This window comes from Rhinatrema bivittatum, chromosome 3 (genome assembly GCF_901001135.1).
Source record: "Rhinatrema bivittatum chromosome 3, aRhiBiv1.1, whole genome shotgun sequence".
NCBI lineage: Eukaryota > Metazoa > Chordata > Amphibia > Gymnophiona > Rhinatrematidae > Rhinatrema > Rhinatrema bivittatum.
In genome coordinates, this window is record NC_042617.1 from 426,729,398 (window position 1) to 426,751,180 (window position 21,783).

Here is a 21,783-nt window from a genome sequence, read left to right on the forward strand (position 1 = left end):
TTCTCCGCATCGCGGCTCCAAGCGTTTCTTTTTTTATTTGCGCCCTTTTCTATTTCACTTCAGACTATCGGCGCGCTGCTGTGGATGGGACCGAAAACAGAATCGCAGGCCTGCCGCGTGTGTGGGTCATGTGGCTAGGCGTTAGATGCGGACTCCTTACGTGCAGCGTGTTCCCCGGGGTTAGAGGGCTGTTCAGGGCTTTTTACCTCCTCCCTTGGGGAGGGAACGTCTGTCTCGCCTTCGTGGGAAGAGGATTCTCCACCAGTTCTAGCCCCGGTGAGGGAAGACCTCACTGGGGGAACTGATATCACCCCAGCCGACTCTCCAGTGGGGGAGGGGGACCCGGAGGGGTTTTCCCCAGAATTTGTCCTCCTTATGCACCAGGCTTTCCTGGCAAGGAAATGCTCGGGGGTAAAGCGGCCCAGTCTCCTGGAGGCAGGTTCGGACCCATCTGAGAAAAGAGGTCGGGGTACGGAACCTCGTCAGCTCCTCTCTGATCAGGCTCACCCCACAGGGGATTCTCCCCAGGATATGTGAGATCCGATCCTGGGGTCTGATGATCTGGATGAGCCCGATGACCCTCCTGTGGAGGGGGATGTCCCTAGCGTGTTGTGTTTGTTCAAGCAGGATGAGTTAAGATCCCTTATTCCCCAGGTCCTTGAAGTTCTGGGACTTAAGGTTTCTCAAGAAGAGTCTGACAACGAGGGCGTCAATCCAGTCCTCGACGGCATTAGGGGTCCCACAACATCTTTTCCTCTGCCTAAGAAGGTTCGCAAACTAGTGACCCGGGAGTGGGAGACTCCGGATTCCTGCTTGAAGGTGGGTAGAGCTATGGAGAAACTGTACCCGTTATCATCTGATGTTTTGGATTTATTGAAGATTCCAAAGGTGGACGCCGTGGTCTTGTCAGTCACAAAAAAGACCACTATCCCGGTTGCTGGGGTGGCTGCCCTTAAGGATATGCAGGACAGCAAGCTGGAGATCCAAACTGAAGTGAGCATTTGAGGTTGCCACACTAAGCCTTCGGGCAGCGGTTTGCGCTAGCCTCATGCAGAGGGCCTGTCTGTGTTGGGTCCAGGAGTCGGCTGCCGGGGCCAGTACGGGCGACAATGGGGCTCTGCAGCCCACCCGCCTAGAAGCAGGCATCGCTTATGTTGCAGATGCTTTGTATGATCTGGTGAGGACCTTGGCGAGAGGTATGGTGTCCTTGGTGTCATGCGGCGTCTCCTCCGGCTGCGAAATTGGGCGGTGGATTTGTCCTCCAAGTCCCAGCTTTGTAATCTACCCTTTAAGGGCAAGCTCCTGTTTGGGGAGGATCTGTATCAGCTAGTAAAGCTGCTTTCCAAATCCAAGGGCAATCGGTTGCCGGAAGATAAAAGATCTTCTAAGAAAGTCTTCCCTCCTTGAGCTAGGTTTCGGGACTCTTGCCGCTTCAGAGCGGGTAGATACTCCGCACTTCCTGTTTCTAAGCCTGCTTCGGGGCGCCAGCAGTCCTTTCGAGGGGGTTCCCGGCCCAGAAGAAATTCGGGACATCTTGGTGCAGGAAATAATAAAAACACCCAATGAAGCCATGAGCACCCATTCCTTCATCAAAGCTGTCGGAGGCAGATTATCCAACTTTTACACAGAATGGGCAAGAATTACATAAGACTGCTGGGTTTTAGAAGTGATCAAAGACAGGTATGCACTGGAGTTCTCGCACCTGGTCTGGGAGGTTTTTGTGGCGTCCCGAGTAGCCTCAAGTGTCAAGCGAGAGGCGGTCTGGATGACTCTTCTCAAGCTCAAAGCTATCCCAGTTCCGAAGGCTCAACAGGAATGAAGTCAGTACTCCATGTACTTTGTGGTCCCCAAGAAGAAGGGAACGTTTCGGCCCATCCTGGATCTGCAGAAGGTGAACCGTTGCCTTTGGGTTCCACGCTTTCGTATGGAAACCCTGAGAACAGTGATAGCCACGGTTCGAAAAGGGGAGTTTCTCGCTTCTCTGGACCTCATGGAGGTGTATTTACACATTCCGATCTGGCTGAATCACCAGAGATTTCTGCAGTTCAAGGTCTTGGGATGACACTTCTAATTTCGAGCCCTCCCATTTGGTATCGCAACAGCTCCTCGCACGTTCACCAAGGTGATGGTGGTGGTGGCGGCCTTCTTTCATCAGGAGGGAATCTTGGTTCACCCATACCTGGATGACTGGTTGATTTGCGCAAAGTCTCGGGTGGACTTCAAGAGACCAGTGCACATGGTTATGTTCACATTGCGATCCCTAGGTTGGGTAATCAATGTGCAGAAGAGTCACTTGGAACCCACTCAGAAGTTGATTTATCTCGGAGCACAATTTGATACCTTGCTGGGCAAAGTGTTTCTAGTGGCAGACCGAATAGGGAAGTTGCATGAACAAATACATTCTCTTCTTCGAAGGAACAATCCCACAGTGTGGCATCATCTTCAGGTCCTGGGCTCCATGGCTTCAACCTTGGACTTGGTTCCTTGGGTGTTCACTCACCTAAGACCTTTACAGCGTGCGCTTTTGTCTCGCTGGAACCCGGTGTCGGAGCAATTCCATCTACCATTGCCTCTATTTCCGGAATCCAGAGCCAGCCTGTCATGATGGCTGTCACTGGACAATCTGGAATGGGGGGTGGATTTGGACACTCCAAATTGGCTGATAATCTCCACCGATGCCAGCCTCTCAGGTTGGGGGACGGTGTGTGCAGACAGGTCCACCCAAGGGCTCTGGTCGGTGATGGAAAAATCCTGGTCCATAAACCGGCTTGAGACCAGGGCTGTACGCCTGGCCCTGTGGGCGTTTCTTCCCTGGATCCAGGGCAGAATGTTGCAAGTCTTTTCGGACAATGTGACAATGGTAGCGTACATCAACCGGCAAGGCGGAACGTGAAGTCCCGCCTTAGCACTGGAGGCACATCTTCTGTTCACCTGGGCGGAGCACCATCTCGAGGGCATTGCCACATCCCATGTCGCAGAAGTAGAGAATGTGCAAGCTATCTCAGCCGTCAGTAACTAGACCCAGGGGAATGGGAACTATCTCTCGAGGTGTGGAATCTCATTTGCGCCAGATGGGGAACACCTCAGCTGGATCTGATGGTAACGCAGGCGAATGCAAAAACAGTTTGTTTATTCAGCCGTCGCCGAGAACAGGCCTCGGTGGGCATAGATGCTCTCGTGTGTCCTTGGCCCACGGGGATTCTGTTGTATGCCTTCCCGCCCTGGCCCCTCATAGGTCGGCTTCTCCTTTGCATAGAGCGGCACCCGGGAAGAGTGATTCTGGTGGCACCGGAGTGGCCACGTCGTCCGTGGTTCACGGATCTGGTACGCTTGGCTGTAGAGGGTCCACTTCAGCTGGCTCATCTAATGCATCTGCTCCATCAGGGGCCAGTATTTTCGGATCGGGAGGATCGCTTCTCTCTCGCGGCTTGGCTTTTGAGAGGCGACGTTTACGCTTGAGGGGTTATTCAGAATTAGTCATTTCCACTGTCCTACAGGGGAGACATCCAGCCACCTCTATGGCCTATGTGAGAGTTTGGAAGCTTTTTGAGACATGGTGTCATCAGCGTTCCTGCGACCCTTTAGCAGTGTATGTTTCTCAGGTGCTTGACTTTCTGCAACAGGGCCTCATTAAGGGCTTGGCGTTCAATTCCCTTCGTGTACAAGTTGCAGCTCTAGGTACCTTGCAGGGAAACTTTGACGGCTGTTTTCTGGCAGCGCATCCCGATATTGCTTGGTTTCTTAAGGGGGTCAAACATTTGCGCCCTCCCATCCATTCGGTGTGTCTGGATTGGAGTTTGATTTTAGTCCTGCAAGTTCTATGTGGTGCTCTTTCGAGCCTCTTCGTGGAGTTTCCCTGAAAGATCTGACTTTGAAAACTGTGTTTTTGGTGGCCATTTGCTCGGCCGTTGGATCTCAGAGTTGCAGGCGCTGTCTTGTCGGGATCCTTTTCTTTGGATTTACGATGATCGGGTATTGTTACGTACGGTTCCGTCCTTTGTCCCTTAGGTGATTTCAGCCTTTCACATCAATCAAACTGTGGAGCTTCCGGGGTTCCCTAACTGGTCCTGGGAGTCTTCTTAGAACAGAGACCTTCATCTCTGTTCTAAGCAATAAGGCAGCACGCCTTATTGCTTAGAACAGGTAACCTCCAGATAACGCAATAAGGCGTGCTGCCTTATTGCGTTATCTGGAGGTTACCAATGACTTCAGATGTTCTGATCATTTGTTCGTTCTCTTTGGTGGCCCAAAGAAGGGGGACAAAGCATCAAAGGCGACCATATCTCGGTGGATTAAGGAAGCCATTTGCGCAGCATACATAGCCCGAGGGCGTCAGATGCCTTTGGGTCTCAGAGCTCATTCCACTAGGGCTCAGGCTACCTCCTGGGCAGAGTGTCAGTTACTGTCGCCTCAGGCGATCTGTAGGACAGCGGTGTGGTCGTTTATTCACACTTTTACGAAACATTACCGATTGGACGTTAAGGCTTCTGATGAACCATCCTTCGGGGAGAGTGTGCTTCGTGTGGGTCTTTCGGGTTCCTGCCCAGTGTAGGGTGGCTTGGGTACATCCCACTTTTCTGGACTGATCTGTGTATGTTCAGGAAATGAAAAATGGTTCTTACCTGCTAATTTTCGTTCCTGTAATACCACAGATCAGTCCAGAGGCCCACCCCTTTCTTCAGATACCGAAAGACTGTCTTGGTCATAACCTGCTTAAGTCTTTTATTGTTGAAGCTTCTTTTTTGCAGACATGATTCATGAAGCAGTTTTTAGCAGTTGTTCGGTCCGTTTTTTGCCAGCGATGAAGTGGTAGTCCGGAAATATGGTTGGGTGCTACCCTTCGTTATTTAGTTCTGTTAGCATGGGCTTGGGTACAGGTCAATACTGAGTGACTGCAGGTAGCACTCTTGTTATGTAGCAGTGCCAAAAGTTCTAATTGTTCTCTGACTCCACCTGCTGGTAGGGATACACAACCCACTTTTCTGGACTGATCTGTGATATTATAGGAACGAAAATTAGCAGGTAAGAACCAATTTTCATATCTCTCTAGGTTAGTAAAGCTTTTATTATTGGGCATGTGCTTGAGTTTCCACACATGTGCTGCTTCGTGAGCTCCTCCGTCAACTGTGGAGCTTAGATTTAGTTAGGAAGTCGAGTCTCCAGGGAGTCGGATAGGTATCAAGTATGGCTAATTTATCCTGCTGTCTATGAAGAATTCCATTTAAGGTAAGCAAACTTGCTTTCCTTGTCAACAAGCAGGGCTGAATTAGCCACAACAGGTGGGGACTCCCAAGCTGAGGGTGGCGTGGCAGAGCACTCCTCATAGAGAGTAGACTACTGGGTGAACAGGCTGCACAAAACTGCTTGCTGAAACTTATTGTCACTTCCGGAGAGATTGTCCAGACAGTAATAGGACATGAGTGTGAACTGACAACCATTGATGAGCCTTGACAGAGTCTGTGATCTTAAAGTCAGCCACTATATAGTATTGCACAATACAGTCTGCTAGCCAGTTAGACAGCGTACATTTGGTAACAACCAAGCGTAGCCTGTTAGGATCACAGAAGATGAAAAGTGGAGAAGCCTGACAATGTGGTTGAGTCCTCTTTAAGTAATCAGCTAAGACTTTTTTTTTTTTTTTTACAGTCCAACAAATTCAAGGCCTTCTCCCCTTTATGCACATGAGGCCATGGAAAGAACATGGGCAAAAGAATGGCTTGATTCAGATGAAATGCAGAGACTACTGTAACCCCATCTCCGGGTGCAGTCGTAAACCCTGATGGGGCCATAAAAGTATTTAAGTGTCTCTTTAGGTGCTGGGTCACCTCGGCTAGCTCTTTACAGTCTCTCTTTCTGCAGAGTGAGGATTCTTTGTTGGTGGGGGGAAAATGCATCGTTTAGTGCCCAGAGTGACAGGGCTGTCGTTTTTGCGACTGTTTAACCGGCAGTTGGACGTGGGTTGTGGAGGCGCTAATCCCCTTATTGCACAAGGGGATTAGGTAGCACCTACACAACCCACATCCAATGTGCGGCGAAACTAATAGTGCTCATCACATGCAAATGCATGTAAATGAAGCTATTAGTTATTCACTCCAAATGGCATTAATAGCTGAACACTCTTAAAACTAGTATAGAAAAGCACAAAAAATTGCTTTTCTGTACTGCCTCCTACTTAATATCATTGCGATATTAAGTAGGAAGAAAAACTAAATAAAGTTAAAAAAAAAAAATGCCAGTAGTCAGGTTCAGGAAACGGATGCTCAACTGAATATTGGGTCCTTTGTATCTTTATTCTGTATTTGGTGAGAATCTGACTGTGTTCTGCATGTGCGACCAAGGTGAGGTATTCTGCTAGCATGTAGTTTCTTTGAAGGGATCTATAGAAGCTTGACTTGTTCTGTTTTCTTAATAGGGGGTGTATTGGTGTTTAAGAGCCTGGTGTAATATTTGCAGTGTTGACTTTTCATAGATAAGGTTATTTCTGTTTGAGTGCTGGCAGTTAGCGCTGTTTTGGTATGGGAGGTTTACTTTATATTGTAAATCACTATTTCAGAGGGTTCATTGTCAATTTGTTTTCAGCATTGAATTAAATACAGCACATTTTTAAATGTCTACAATATTGAACCCAAAGGCAGTATGTAAGTGGTTGTGTGCTGCTCTGTGCTGTGTCTGTGTCCTTCAGCCAGCTGTGAGAGGACTTTATGAGATCAATGACTGATGAGGATGACTGATGCACTCATAATATTTCCATAGCATTGGTAAAAATGAGCAATGCACCCCTAATACCTATGTGCGTATGCAATTAATGGAATGCATGTATCTATGCATATTATGTTCTATATTCTTATGGTGTTTCTTGTTAAATCATGAGTACATCAGTCATCATCGATGGCCCTGTTGACTCTTTAGCTCCATTGGTAGATTGTTCATTTGCATTGATCTGAGGATACTAGAATAGAAGGAACAGAGGGACAAGAGAGGAGACAGGTTCAGGGCACTGGTGGCAAATTTATGCAAATGAGGGGAGGTAAGTGTCCTTCTTCCCCAATCCTCTGATGTCCAGCCCTGGTTTGTGGAGAAGTTGGAAACCCTTGGGAGGCGGTGGGAGGCTTGGGGGGTTAGGAAAGGATCTATGGACCTGTTCCCCATATCTTTGAAGTATCTAGCAACTCCCTTGCCTTAAAGCCACTGAGAATAGCCTTCTTGGAGCCAGACAGTCTTGATGCTCTTCTTATTTTGTTTATTGTTTTTGAATAAAGAACTGAGAAATGCTGTTGAATGGCTATCAAGGTGGTGAGGCAACTTGAAAGAACTGAGTAGAAGCTGAAAAAATATAACTAAAGAGAGAGAGGGTACATGTCTGTGCAGAAGCTCAGACAAAAAAAATGATTGAGGAGTTCACAAAGTACCTCATGCGTGAGAAGTCCCATGCATGCTCACTGTTAAAAGCTTTACTGAGTACAAGAGAAAGGGCTGTCCAGCACTGTCGAAGGACGCCACCACATGTCATGGCTAAATCAGCCCTGCTTGTCGGTGGAGAAATAATGCTGTCTGCATTTTCCTTGGTAGCGCAGCGATTAAGCATTCATGTGCCATGGCTGTTGTACTTTGGGTTGTGGAGCTGTTTTTTGCAATGTTTCTTTTTTCTTTTTTTAGATTCACTATCTGTATCTGTGTCTCTTTAATTTTGGTGCATACTAGGTGTAATTCATTGCTTGAATCATTTGTGTGTGCAGTGTATCATTAGTATATTTACTATAAAGCTCCTTGCTGTTGATGATTTAGCACCCAATGGAGTGTCTAAGTCAGACAGCATTGAAAGGTATTGATCCCTGTTCATATTTTTTGTACAATGTTGTCTAATAGTAAGTATATAAAAAAATAGCAGACTGGGTGGACCCAGTGGTTCTTATCTACTAACTTCATCTCAGTGACTATATTGATAAAAGTAACAGTTTTATGAGCAAACTGGATTGCCAGGGAAGCATATAGCAGAACATCTGTCTTCTGTTTATGTGGTTTAAATATCTGAAAATAGCTCATTTTACTAATGTTCTGTAAAAATATAAACATGTTTACTTGCAAGGATCCCATAAAGAAAATGTTCACCTTTAGGTGACACTATTATCTGTGAGATCAAGAACTATCACACAATTAGCAAAAGGATACACTGGTTTAAATTTAAAAGGCAGAGAGAGAATAACAGCAGATTTAATTCTGCGGGTCACATTTTATTCACTTGCATGAGCTGCAACTTCATAATTCATCTACAGCTGTCAATCTATTTGCAAGAGGCAATCACTTTTTCCATCTTTGAATTCATCTAAATTTCCAATCCCATGTTCTAGACCAGTGGTTCTCAACCCAGGCCTTGAGACACACCTAGATGGGTTTCAGGATATCCAGAATGAATATGCATGAGAGAGGTTTGCATACAGTGGAGGCAGTGTATGCACATATACCGGGGTATGTATATTTATTGTGGATATCCTGAAAACCTGAGGACTGGGCTGAAACAATAATCTAGAATCACAGAGTTAAAGTTAATTACATATTGCATCTATTTGAAAAACCCAAGCAATTAAAAACAACAGAAAGGCCATTTTGAGGCCAACAGGGAGGCCATAGTGGATGGTTATTCTAGCGGATCAAGCAGATAGTGAGAATAAGATTCTGAGTTTGAGAAGGGACTGGCTGAATAATAATGACTTGGCAAATGCTAGGAGTTTAATGAAGGCTCTGGAGCTTGGCTGGCTTGGAGTTGCAGACTGCATTATCAGGCTAATTACAATACACAAGGCCATCTCATATCTATCGCACATTTTGGGATAATGCCCTCTATGATAGGTGGTCCTGCATTCATCCAGTTGCCACTGCTTTGAACAGTGATGTATGCTTTGCACCTGTATATATGCAGGCCACATACATAAAAATTGGCACATCTGTAGGCACTACCTCGTCTTACCCCTTTTCTAAAGTTTTCTGTTTATGATCACAAAAAAGAAGACTGCCTGTCAGCTGTGGGACGTGAGGACAAATAGATGTGGCTTCTTTAATTAAAATCTGGTAATGCACCACTTTATTGATGTTGCTCTAGCTATCATATGCTCATGCTCATTGCCTGAGAGACAGCTGCAATGGCCATTGCTCGAGCAGTTCTACCTTCCTGAAGTGATACTCTGAGACCACCAACACTGGGACATAAAGGACTACCCCCTGAAGGGCTCTACTACCAATTTCTTTAAGCCTCGCTGGTCTTTTCTCCTATCCTTCTATATGAGAAGGGTAATATTGGCACACATTGTTGGGTCCAATGTGTGCTACCAGAGTGAGAATAACTATATTTTCTGGTCTACTTTGCTTTGCATGTGTTGGACTCATTTTCTTTTTGTCATTTTTTTCACTAAGTTGAACCTTGTTACCATACTGCTCCCTGGTCCAGGGGTCAGAGAAGAGCACTTTGCTGTCTGCTTATCCTGGCCAGGAGGACCAGTTTTGCTTGGTGGAGATCTACCGTTTTGAGCATTTCTCTGTGCATATCTGTCATTGCACAGCATGGTGCCTTGTATGTCTGTCTGTGTTTTCATGTGATGTCTGATGTACTCATGTGGCACCTGCTGTGTTCTTGCCTTATTTATAAGTGTCATTTGGTCCTACTTTCTCATGCTGTACACAGAACATTTCCTGCTTTCCATCTCTATCTGTGCCCATGTGTGTGTTTGTGTGTTACCTTTCGATGTTTTTGGCATGTGACAAGGCATTTTTTTCTGTATTCTCTGAGTGGTATTTGTCATGCTAGTTAGCTTTGTCTTTCTCTATTGAAAGAATATATCCAGTTAAGTGGCGACCATCTATTAAAAAAACAAACAAACCAAGAGTTGAGTTATCCTGCCAGCCCTACCCCCCTCCTATCCCCAGTAAGAGAAATATGAGGCAACTGGCTCAATCCCCCCTCCCAAGCTCCCACCCACCAAAAATTTAGGAAAAATAAAGGTTGAATGGGGCAAGTTTCCACCCCTCTCCTGCCCCACCTGGTTTGGCTAAAAAACCTACCTCTAGCACTCCACCCTTTTCCCCTCTTCACTGCCACTCTAGCTTTAACCCTCCCACCCCACCTGGCACCGTCTAAAGCTTTTTGTGCCATTGGGATCATGGTTCAAGTGTATGAAGCTCTTGGCGGTGCAGAGGGTTTTAGAGGGTGCAAGGTAGGGTGGAAGGATTAGGGTTGGGGTGACGGTGAAGGTGGAAAGGAGAGGGGGCCAGAGGTAGGTTTGTGTGGACAAATCTGGAAGGGCAAGGTAACGTTTCGGGTGGCAATTGGCCCTATTCAACATTTAGTTATGCTATATCTTTGGGAGAGCTTGGGAGGATTGGGTTGGCAGGCCTAATATTTCTCTTACTGGGGTGGGGTTTAGGGGGGGTACAGCTGGCAGTTTCACTTGGCTGTTTGTTTTTTTGTTTTTTTTAACATGATCACCTCTTAACTAGTCTTTGAATAAAGCCAGTTAAGGTTAAAGTTATTTGGGAGCATGTTCTTGGCCACATCTAGCATTAGCCAAATAGCATATCTAACTCCGAATATCAGTTAGTTTTATAAGTTATTTGGTTAACTCAGTTCCACCCCAAAATGCCCCTGAAATGCCTCCCACTTATCCAGATGCTTATTCGGATCATATTTATCTGGATAGTTGGCAACGATGTTCAAATTTTGCATTTACTCTACTATGCCTTGCCAGTCCACCCCAAAGTCATCACAGCCCTGGTCTTTTTGCCTTTTTGCTACCAGCATCTTCAATACTCCTCCCAGGGTCATGGCTGGAATAAGCCATTTAGCCACCATACTCTGTACTGATCATTTTTGGGTGTTTTTTTTCAGGAGAACTCATCAATATATACATTTTCCTGATAACAGACAGAAAAATTGATGGTTTTACAACACTGCTCATTTCCCATCCGATTTGGGGGCAATAGATTGCATACATGTAGCAATTAGCTCACATGTTGGGAGTGAGGTTAGCTTCCGCAACTGCAAAGGCTTCCCCTCCCTCAACATGTAAGTGGTCTGCAATGCTAGAGGTCTCATAACAGATGTAGCACCATATTTTCAGGGTTCCTGCCATGACATCTACATTCTGTCCCAGCCAGGCATTCATGACCACTTCCATGCTGGCTGAATCACTAGGAATGGCTTTTAGGTATGTAAGCACATAACCACTACTCTACAACTCTCTTTTCTCCTATTTCTAGTATGTCCTGCAGCTCTTCAAAAGGCCTCACTAAGGCCCAGCCACACAGCACTCTACCTTGGCCTTTCTAACACTCTTCTTTTCTGCCTTCTCCTTTACAGGTGATAGAGGTTATCCTGGCTCATGATTCCTCTAGAACTTCCTTATGGTGTAGCAGACAAGCACAACAACTGGGCCTACAAGCAGACCATGGCAGTCATAGGACTTTTGGCCTACTCAAATCCATATTCAGTGACTGGACAAATCTCAGAGATGCCTCTTCTACAGTCCTACTAAAGCCAGTGACATATTTCTAGCTTCCTGCATTCCATACATAACCTGGCAAAAACCTGAGGCCTGCCTCCTCTTCAGGGTGAAGACCCACAGCTCCAGAAGTGGAGGATAGGGAGGAGGAGGGTCCAGAAGAAGAAGGGGAAGTAGAAAAGAGACAACACCAGGCCCAAGATAAGGCTATATACCTGAGGAATACATTGCTACAGAAACATTTTTTTTATGTGAGTGAGCATTTATTTACATTGTGATGTGTAGCTTACATAATGAGATATACATATGGTAAAAGCTTAGACACACACTCCAACTTATTTGTCTGGGTGGTCGCTGCCTTTAGGAGGCGGCACTGGTTCTCTAAGCCAGTGGTCCCCAACCCTGTCCTGGAAGTCCACCAGCCAGTCAGGTTTTCAGGATATCCACAATGAATATGCATGAGAGAAAATTTGCATGTTATGGAGGCAGTGCATGCACATTTTCTCTCATGCATATTCATCGTGGATATCCTGAAAACCCGACTGGCTGGTGGGCCCCCAGGACAGGGTTGGGGACCTCTGCTCTAAGCAGAGGTCCCCATATGCAAACTTTTCCATAGCAGGATTCTGTCAGAGCTGACACTGCCCTCGGAGGGCACTGTCATCTCTGGCAGAGCAAAGGATGGAGAGCCCAAATAAGGACCCTGAAGGGGAATTACATCCTGAGAGCTGTTAGCATGGGCTGGGAGGACAGGAAGGAGAATGTAGAGCAGAGGTCTGAGGAACGACAGCAGGGGGGAGTGCAGGCCAGGCCAGAAGTGGGACAGCAGGAGGAGGTACAGCATAGACCTGCTGGGAAGCAACAGAGGAAGATGCAGCATACATGTGCTGGGATCCAGAAAGAGGAGATGCCGTAAAGCTGTGCCAGCAGCGCCAGGAGATATCAAAGTCTGCTGAGGGCCAGCAGAGGCAATTGCAGCATTGGCCTGCAGCTGCGAGGCATCCATCCTGTGTAGTATCTGCTGCAGAACAGCTCCTTCTGCATGCTCTCAAGGAGGTTCACCGCCTGATCATTTTTTGCCATCATCCTCAGTTTGTATGGTGTAAATAGCACCTTTGCCACAAGTGCTGCAGGTTCTGCAGGCTCTTCCCCACCCTGACACATGATGTCTTCCTCCTCTTTCTCAGGAAACATACCTGGTATTGCTGGATCCTCATAGCACTGGAAGCACGCCTCCTCCTGTACCTCCTTATAATCCTCCATCCTGGCATGTGGTGCTTGATGCTCATCTGCTGCTTCTGGGTCTGTCTCTGGCTCCTGAATTGCTGGCCACTCCAAACCCGGCTGCCATGGGCTGGACACACAAATGGGGCCTGGCGCATCCGAGTCTCTCTCAGACTCTTCCCCTGCAAATAGGTAAAGAGTAATAAATGTGAGAGCTGGCTCATGGTTGAGGCCTTCAGCTAACAGATCGACGACAGGGCTTCCTTTAGAGGTTTCAGCAGCAAGCATGGCCCCCAGTGTTGGGCCTCATGCATTGCCTAGCAGTTTCTAAAGGCCTTGTGTCTCTCTGAAAGCATTATGTGGTACTAGTTTTGATACAGGCACAGAAAAACTCACATTATTGTTCACCTGGGTGCACATATAAAGCTGGTACTTCATACATTTCTGCCAAGAGGCTGTCTGTTAGCAGACAAAGGGAAGCTGCCAAGATAACCTCGGGCAGAAGGCAGAGTTTGGAAAGTTGTGGCTTGGAACTTTAAAGCTAATGCTATCCGACCGTGGAAGAGGCTGAGTGCGGACAGGTACATGACAGACATAAAGAAGTCCATATTCAGCAGCTGTTCGGCTTGGCTAGTTAGCCAGATAAAACTGTCCAGCTAACTTAGCCTGTATATTCAGTGGCACAGCCAAACTGTTGAATATATCCAGCTAGTTTAAAGTTAATGGATGAGTTTGTCCAGCTATCTTTAGGACAGATGTATGGGCCAACCAGAGTTAGCCGGATAAGTTATCCATGTTTTTCTGAATTGTAAGTGCTTGCTTTTATAGCAGGAGTGCATTGTAGAGATGTGCATTTGTTTGAAACAAAATAGGAAATGTCAATTATACTTTCTATTTCATTTCATTATGTTTTCAAAACAGAGTGAAAGAAAAACAACAGAAATTGCATTGGTTTTGTTTCAGTTTAAAAAAAAAAAATCTCAGTGGGCCCTTTAGCCCAGTCCATGGCCTGCCCTGTAGACCCATGGCCTAATCTGCGGCCTGTTCCATGGGCCTGTGGCCTAACCTGGAGCCTGCCCTACAGCCACAGTGCCAGCTGCTACAGCCCTGCAGCTGGGTCCATTTGGACTATAAAGTGCTGCCTTATGTTTGCCATGCTCCTAATTTTCACTCCAGATGTGTGATGTTGTAAAGGACTTGTATGCAATGTGTGTGGTAGCTGACCAAGGTAAATCACTTTCTTAGGATCACACCAGCTGCCTATGTATGGGTGGGGAAACTTAGATCCTGCATACCTTAGAATATGCATCCTCTAAGTGAACCTCCTCATGTTTAAAGTTAGTCAATAGTAAGAAGAGACACAGCTGTTGGGTAACAGGCTACTTGAGCCTCCACTTTGCCTGTTGGCTTAGATAGCTGGCTGGTTTACCTTATCTTGATGATTACTTTGGGCCATCAGACAATCTGTGGATGCAGAGGTCTCTGTACCTCATCTGTTCTGAAAGAGATTTTGGATGAACAGGATGTTTGCTTTGAACCTACCTGCAGAGAGCTAGCATCTAACTAGTTTGCAACACTGAGTTAGTAGACGTGTCTTATGTGTTTCTCTTGGGCCTGAATAACAGTTGTTGTGATCACAAGTTGTTCCTAGGCTTTGCAAACTAGGTATAAACGTAGCATTTATTACCACTTGTTTGCCATTATTGCACCAGCATTTCAGAGATAGGGTGGATGATTATAATGTGGCAGAGTGCTTTTGAAGAACATAGCACCTATCTGCACTACTATATGACACCCCTGGTTTCCCACAATGTGTTGTCTAGGATGTGATAAGCCACTATTGTAGTCTGTTTCCATGCAATTGTGTGCTGGTTGCACTTTGGATTTGTTATATTTTAGGACCAATAGGCCAGCCTCAGAGTACTTGGCTTAGCAGCAGACTCTCTTGGACTTAGAACAGGTAAGACCTAGGAGGAATATGGACAGAACATAAAACAAACCCTGGGGGGCTTTGCAGAAGCGAGGCTACAGGTGGATTAGGCATCAGCAGGAAAAAGTTCAGTGAAATGCTAATGATCCAGTTGTTGATGCACTGAAGGGTGAGAGGAATCCACATTTTGTAAGCCTTCATGTGTTACATCTGTATGATGATTATAAAGGTAGTAATATATACCCTGCCTAATGATGTGTGCCATCTCTGTTTGTTGGAAGTGGGATTCCATAAGGGTTCAAGGTCATGAAGAAAGTTTAATTTACCTCTGTTTCCTGGTAGGTTTAGGGCTTAGGAAAGCATTGAAGGCATAACAGAGAAGCTTTCATAAAGGCCAATTGATGAGCAAATGCAGCTTAAAACTCCGTGCATGCTTCCTTAATGTGACAGTGATGTGGTGATAAGAGCAGATTGCTCAGCTGCTAGTTGTCATTTGGCCTGGCTTGTCAGCGAATCTTATGCAATGGAACTTCTATCTGTGGAAAAGATGTAGCATTGGGTGCAGTAGAGGCCTGCACCTTCCCCCTGTTCCCAATGGAGGAAAGGAAGCAATTTCCAAAAGAGCCTGGGATGGAGACCTGCCATGATAAAGCAGGAATTCTCCAGCATATATCTGTATGTTAGTGTGTGTGTGTGTAGGAATGGGCCCTAAAAGGGGGTAGAGTAAGAGGTGACATGGAAGTAAGCATAAAAACAAAAACCAGGTCTCTGAAGATTTAAACAAATTACAGAGGCTCCAATATGCAGTGCCACTTAGCCAGATGTATTCCAAATTATTCGGCTACGTGGTGGCATCTGAATATCCAGCCGCGTTCAGTGGTTGCCAGTTAGGTATATTGCATATCGCACAATATACATGACATTTTGACCGTTTTGGCATGCAATTTGCATGCATGAATAATGCAAATGCATGCAAAGAAGGTCATTACTAGTCAATTTGATATAAATATCTTATCACGGCCGATTGAGATGGGGCAAGGTCAGGTTAGCACCATTTTGGATTGGTAACCCAATCCCAATGTTGGAGTCTGATCTTAAATTAAGGTTTGGGGGTGTGCAGGAGGGGAGTTTATGGATGGGGGAGGGTTCTGTGAGGGAGGTTGGGGTGGGGGCCTGGACCCTAAATTTGTTTTATGACTTGGGGGTGGGTATAGGAAGGGGGGACCGAGACCCCATTGTCAACTTGGGGGGGTGGGGTGAATGTATCAGAAGGAGTCTGGGACAATATTTTTTAAGTTCGGGGGGGGGGATGGGGTCATGATGGTTTTTGGGGGCAGAGGGGGTGGGGAACCTACATTTTTATATTTTCTACACATTAGGGGTGTTAGGGCCTCCTCAACTGGTGGCCTTGGGTTGACATGGGGGTTAGCATTGCCCCTTGCTCAACTTCCCTATTTTTCCAGGATTTTATTTTTTTGGTGGCCAGCAGTCATTTAAAGCGATGGCAGTACTGTAGGATCGGAGTTGCCATCACATTAAAAGGCCGGTTGCTGCATTCTTCTATCCCACAGTGTTTGACCGCAAGACAAAAGAATGTGTCATCCAGTCATGATGCTTTTTGGTGGGTGGGGCCCTTTTATTGTGGTGACACTCCCTCCGCGATACTGGGATCTCTCCCGTGAAAAAAAACATTGCGGCTTGAAGCATAAGCCCTGATGCACATAGAGGGCTCCGTCGTACTGGCCGTTGCAACATGCTCATGAGTCCCAGAGTTGCTACCATCTGCTGCTGGCTCTCAGCCAACTGCTCGTCAAGCGCAGTCAGTCTTCTCAGTTCCTTCCACATGCCTGACACATTCTCGTTCAGGCTTACTTGAGACACACCCTCAAGCTTCCTGGGCCAGCTCCAGCACCAAAGCAGCTGCAGAGATGTATGGTGAGTCTGGATGACATTGTGGCCATGAATGCTGGTGCTTCTCCCCTTCCGAAGGGGGCCCTTTGGACCAGTAGATGGCCCCTATGGGGGGAATGACAACCAAAAATGGGGGCGGCACTGTGGCATCAGGAAGCACTGCCTCTGGGGGTGCAATGGCATTGGCTCCCTGAAAGGCCTAGGGCTTGGGGGTGGGGGGGGGGGGAGGGGAGGGGATGTTTGATACTGGCAAGGGGCCGGTGGCTGCTGCTGCTGCCTCGGCGGGAGTGGCCATGAGGATTTCCTCTGCCTGCTCATCCTCCTCCTGCTGCTGTTGCTCTTCTTCCTCCTCCTCTTCACTGGGGTTCCCTGTAAAATGAGGACAATGCGTGGGTTAAGGGAGAAGATGGTGCAAAAAGCTGTGAGAGCTGGAGGTGGCAATAAGATGTGAGTTAAGGGTCAGTGGGGGTTTCTTTAAGGGGAAGGTTTGTGGCCAGGGGATGTGAAGCACACAGTGGGGTTCCACGCTGTGATGACAAGTTGCACAGTTGAATCCAACTAGAGGTCTGAAATGAGGCTGGCATAAGGCAGGCAGGGACAGCATAGTGCTAGAGCCTAGTTGCTGGGCCCTGTGGAGGACCTGTACTAGGATTGTTGGCTCTGATTCCTTTGTGTGTATGGTGATGGTTATGCCACTTAGGAATCAAAGTCAGTGGCAGTGGGGGAAAAAACATGAACATGCAGAAATCAGTAGTCCCAGTAGGCTAGAGTTGCAAGCAGTGAGTTGGACAGTGGCTGGCAAAGAATGACCTCCCAACTCTTTGTTTTTGCCTTCATATCCTTTAAGGAAAAAGTATGGTTAAGGTTTGAGTTCCCAACACATGACTGCGGAGAAAGTGCTAGCCGATGCTTTGGCCAGAGATGAACGCCTAGAAGGGCAGCAGTGGCTGTGTGAGGCACCCTTCACATTGATTGATGACACTTGGCAGATATGAGTTAGGTGTCCTTACCTTTGGCCACATACTGCTGGAAGCAGAGCCATTCCAGCCTCTCCCCTTCCTTGTGATGCAGCTCCTGGACCTTACTCTGTAGACAGCTAGAGAGACAGGAAGATATACGCTTCTCAGCTTTTTGGCTAAGATCCAGTGTAGATGAGAGGTGCAACATTAGCGTCATACATTATTGCATGTTAACCTTGAGTGCCAATTAAGCCTTCACCACTCTTGGATTGGCACTTTCCTAGCCTTTTAGGCATCTGTGAATACTGTGTGCCTAGCTCCATCTTTTGGGAACAGACTTTGAATTCTTAACGTAAGCTCTTCTCTTGTATTTGGGGACATCCATGCACTTCCATTAACCCCCCCCCCCCCCCAATTCTGCCCATGAGCTGAATTGTTCCCACTGCTTTGCATCTCACCCAGCTGCCTGGCAGTGTGTGCCCAAGTGGCAGAAACCTCTGGTAAACTTTTTCATTCCCAGCTGTGCACTACATCATGCCTTCAGACTGCCCACCCCACTTAGCTATACAGCAACACCTACCTTTCCCTAACCTAAGGAGTAGCACTTCACATCTGTTTTCCTCTAGGCACTTACCCTATGGTGGTGGTGGTATGCTGGGCAATTATACTGCCTTCTCAGGGCCTTCCAGGCAGCATTCATAGTCTGCAGGTTCCTGCACACCCGAGAGGCGGGGAAGAGCTCACCCTCATGCTCAATAAATAGGAGTCAAGTCTTCTGATGTCTCCCACCTGCAAAGCTAGGCTGGTGAGTAGGAGGACGTCATTTTGCTGATGTGCCCACACCCAGCACACCTGTCAACAATATCTGGGTGGAAATATACGTGCATGTCTTACAAAAATTATGTGTGTAAATTTTCACGTAAACAAGTAGACGTGTTTTGCCACCTCCATAGGTATGCACATAGACAGAGATGTGCGCATTTTAAAACCTGCATGGCTCCTGCCACATAGCTTTTAAAATACTTACATAAATCTCTGTAGACCCCCTTATGCGTGCATTTGGTGACGGAAGTGAACTATCAAAAACTGGGCTCCCAGTGTTTTTGCACAGGGTTTTGTAAAGAAACAGGCTGGAGCTTATCAGTAACCATACTTATCTGACAAATACATTGTTTGCTAAATTCACAGAAACATCAATATTTATAAAGCTGTCACAATCTCATGTATCTAGTATGAATGATCATCTTTTGGATATAGCAGGCAGAGGAGCAATCTGACTGCATTATAAGTGCAGAACTGCCATTCATGTCTCATATGTTTTGGTCTGCTTATCTCTCCCTTCTTTTGAAAATAATAAAACAGAGAAGAAAGAATCAGTAGAAGCTCCTTGGTATTGTATGCTGTGCAAAATATACAGCCTGTATTATACATTAATGAATACATCTATATTGCCTCTGGACTCCTAGGAGTTCTGATCATGCATTAAAGCTTTGCATACGACTGGGAACATATATGCTGATTGGGAAGCAATATGATGATTTTAATTATAAAAAACATTTATTTTGTGTTACTATAATAACATGGATGACCTAAACTGATCACAGAATTGATTTTAGTGTCTCTAATTTTCACTCTGTCTCTTCTTCCTCAGGATAACTGCCTGGACAGCATGGACTTCCTTGTTGACCAAGCACTAGACCAACCCTCTCAGGGCTCCTCCCATCAAGATTCACATCGACAATGGCAGCCACTTCCCCTTTCCCTTAGACCACAGACTCTCTCCCCTCCATGCTCTGCCCAAACACTACTGGCTCAATGGATAGGATCCTAAAACGTGGATGTACGGCACTACAGCATATGGTGCTATAACCGTGTCACAAATTAGCTCGTGGTTATGTTCACATGATCTATTTTAATATGATCAACTACTTAAGTAGAGAAATACAACTGAATGATTTATTTGCTTCTCCACCAGACTTGCATCTTTGAAGGAAAACAAATATTTTCTTTTTCTTTTCTTCTGCTAAAAGAATAGGCTAGGCAGTATTTAATTATACTTGGATATCTGTTAAATTGATAAATATATATGATGTCCTTTTCATGAACTTAGTAGCAAATCATGCTAGGCAGTGCAGATGTCTCCAGAAAAATTGTATGTGTGTAACCCAAATGAGATGGCCTTTTTCCAGGCTCTTCATCTTTTCTGAGACCTTGCTGGAGTGAGATACTGCCAGAAATGTAAGTGTGAGCAATGTCAATGCATTTAAAGAAAAGCACGATCACCTCTGCACCAATACTGTGAATACACTCTTGCTGATTTGCACATAGAAAATGGAGAGAAAAAACGGGGCGCTGCCTTTGATTAAATCTCTGTCTCTTGGTAATTTTGTCTTAAGTTACCCAGCCATGCTTCATCCTTCTATCATATTCTTTCCATTTTGTTTTGGATGGGTCTAAAAAAAAATCAGACGAGCCTAATTCTACCTCATCAATAAATCTATTGGTTTATTGCTATCAGTAATCATCAGCATCTTCATTATCATCACAGTGTGGACTTTCAGAGTGCCTTTTATTCAGACAGGTTCTCGTCATGTGGCAGAGATCAATAATTCAAAAACATCCACCGTGCCAGCTCTCTGCTGGATGGCCCAGCCGCACGCTTCACGGGCTCGTACTTCAGGAAGGTTTTTCAAAGATGTAAGTGAAAAAGGAGCAGTTATTCCTAGCGCCCATTTATAGTTTTATTCTCATTTAGATTTTTTTACATTGGGATGTCTACAACTTTTTAAATGTTAACATATTACAGTAAAGACAATTCAAGGCCACAGACAAGCTAAGGTCGGTACAGGTTCATTTCTCTTGCTGAGTGCCTTTAGTTTCCAGAGCACATTTCTAGCAATGGTCATTCCTTACCACAACGTATTCTGATAACTTAGGATGACTTTTGACTTCAATGGAAGTACCCTTCAGCTATGAGAGTTACAGCAGGTCTTGACGATCACCAATTACAAATCTAAATTGAAGAAAGGATGCATTTCATGGTGGCATTTTGGCACAGTGTGTACATTCAAAGCATACCACATAGAACATAACTGTTTTGTACTTTCAGGAAATTTGTAGTAAGCTGACAGCTGAAGGTAAGCTGCATTTCAGCTACTTATGCTGTGCTCACATTTTATCATTAGAAACAAGAGATGCACCAAACAAAATTGCAATTCTAAGACAAACCCTGCCCAAAATAAACAATTGCCCATTGTTGTTGTTGTGGTGGTTTTGGCAAGCAAGATCCAAATACAGAAGACGAGAAGGACTCACAACAATCATGGGGTAAAAAAACCTGCCCTAGCACATCTGATGCATTCAGACACTGACCCCAATTTACTTTCATGTCTAATGATGGGAGCTGTTCATTAGAAGGAGATTTCAGCTACAATATTTTTTCTAGACAGAAAATCATTTAGCATTACCGCTCATATAATCTACAGTTCTGCTGCCATGTTTTGTTTAGTGGTGGTAGCCTCGATGCACGGTATCTTTCTGTGATATAAACCAATGTTTGTAACTGTGTTGCCTGTCTGATGCCATTGCCTATGTACCTGCTGGATGGAAGTGTTTGGAGGGAGCAGTTCTGTGGCTTTACTTGAAAGAATGCATCTTGTGGATGTAATTTCTGCTGAATACAATGGCATCATGTCTGTTGAGCTGGATATAATCTGGAATAATGCATCAAACATGGGATATCTAATTATTTGTATCTGTGTTTGTTTTATTATGCTACAGTAATGTTGTTCTTATGATGTAAACTGCTTTGGATCCCCCTTTTTGGGGTAGAAGGCAGCAAAATAGAATAGAATAGAAGCAGGATTGAATATTAAGATACATTTTCATAGAAATCAAAGCTATTCCCTCAAAATTCCACAAAGTACTGTTCGCTACAGCTTCTCTTCCACTAAGGGCTGGATTTACTAATGCCGCAAGGCATAGTGAATTCAGGGGGGATGGGGGGAGGGGCGGTCCTGCAATAGCCGGCAGCGATCGCATCTCCGCGGTGCGATCGCTGCCGGCGTTGCGCCAAATAACTACACCATAAATTGACAGCGATAAAGGTGCTTACCTTTCGCTGTCGGCGCAGTCTTTGTGGCGTCAACCCCGGTGCCGCCCCGACTCCTCCTCTTCTGGGGCTGATGCCGCCCCGACTCCGCCCCCATCTTGGTATCGCGTGCGATCCTCTTAGTAAATGACCCCCCAAATTAGAAGATGTGCAAAACAT

At 45.8% G+C, this 21,783-nt stretch overlaps 1 protein-coding gene and 1 long non-coding RNA gene across 4 annotated transcripts in view; one reads left to right on the forward strand and one right to left on the reverse strand.

Moving 5' to 3' along the window:
* The window catches only part of LOC115087966, a 58,794-nt gene extending 37,378 nt beyond the window's left edge, over window positions 1-21,416 (forward strand). For all 3 annotated transcript variants that reach the window (XR_003855674.1, XR_003855675.1, XR_003855673.1), the window contains exons 2-4: window positions 11,348-11,740; window positions 12,677-12,905; window positions 19,165-21,416. This is a non-coding gene — a long non-coding RNA (uncharacterized LOC115087966). The remainder of the gene's footprint in view (window positions 1-11,347; window positions 11,741-12,676; window positions 12,906-19,164) is intronic.
* The window catches only part of DLGAP2 (DLG associated protein 2), a 511,962-nt gene that overhangs the window by 210,756 nt on the left and 279,423 nt on the right, over window positions 1-21,783 (reverse strand). The gene's annotated exons all lie outside the window — the stretch shown is intronic.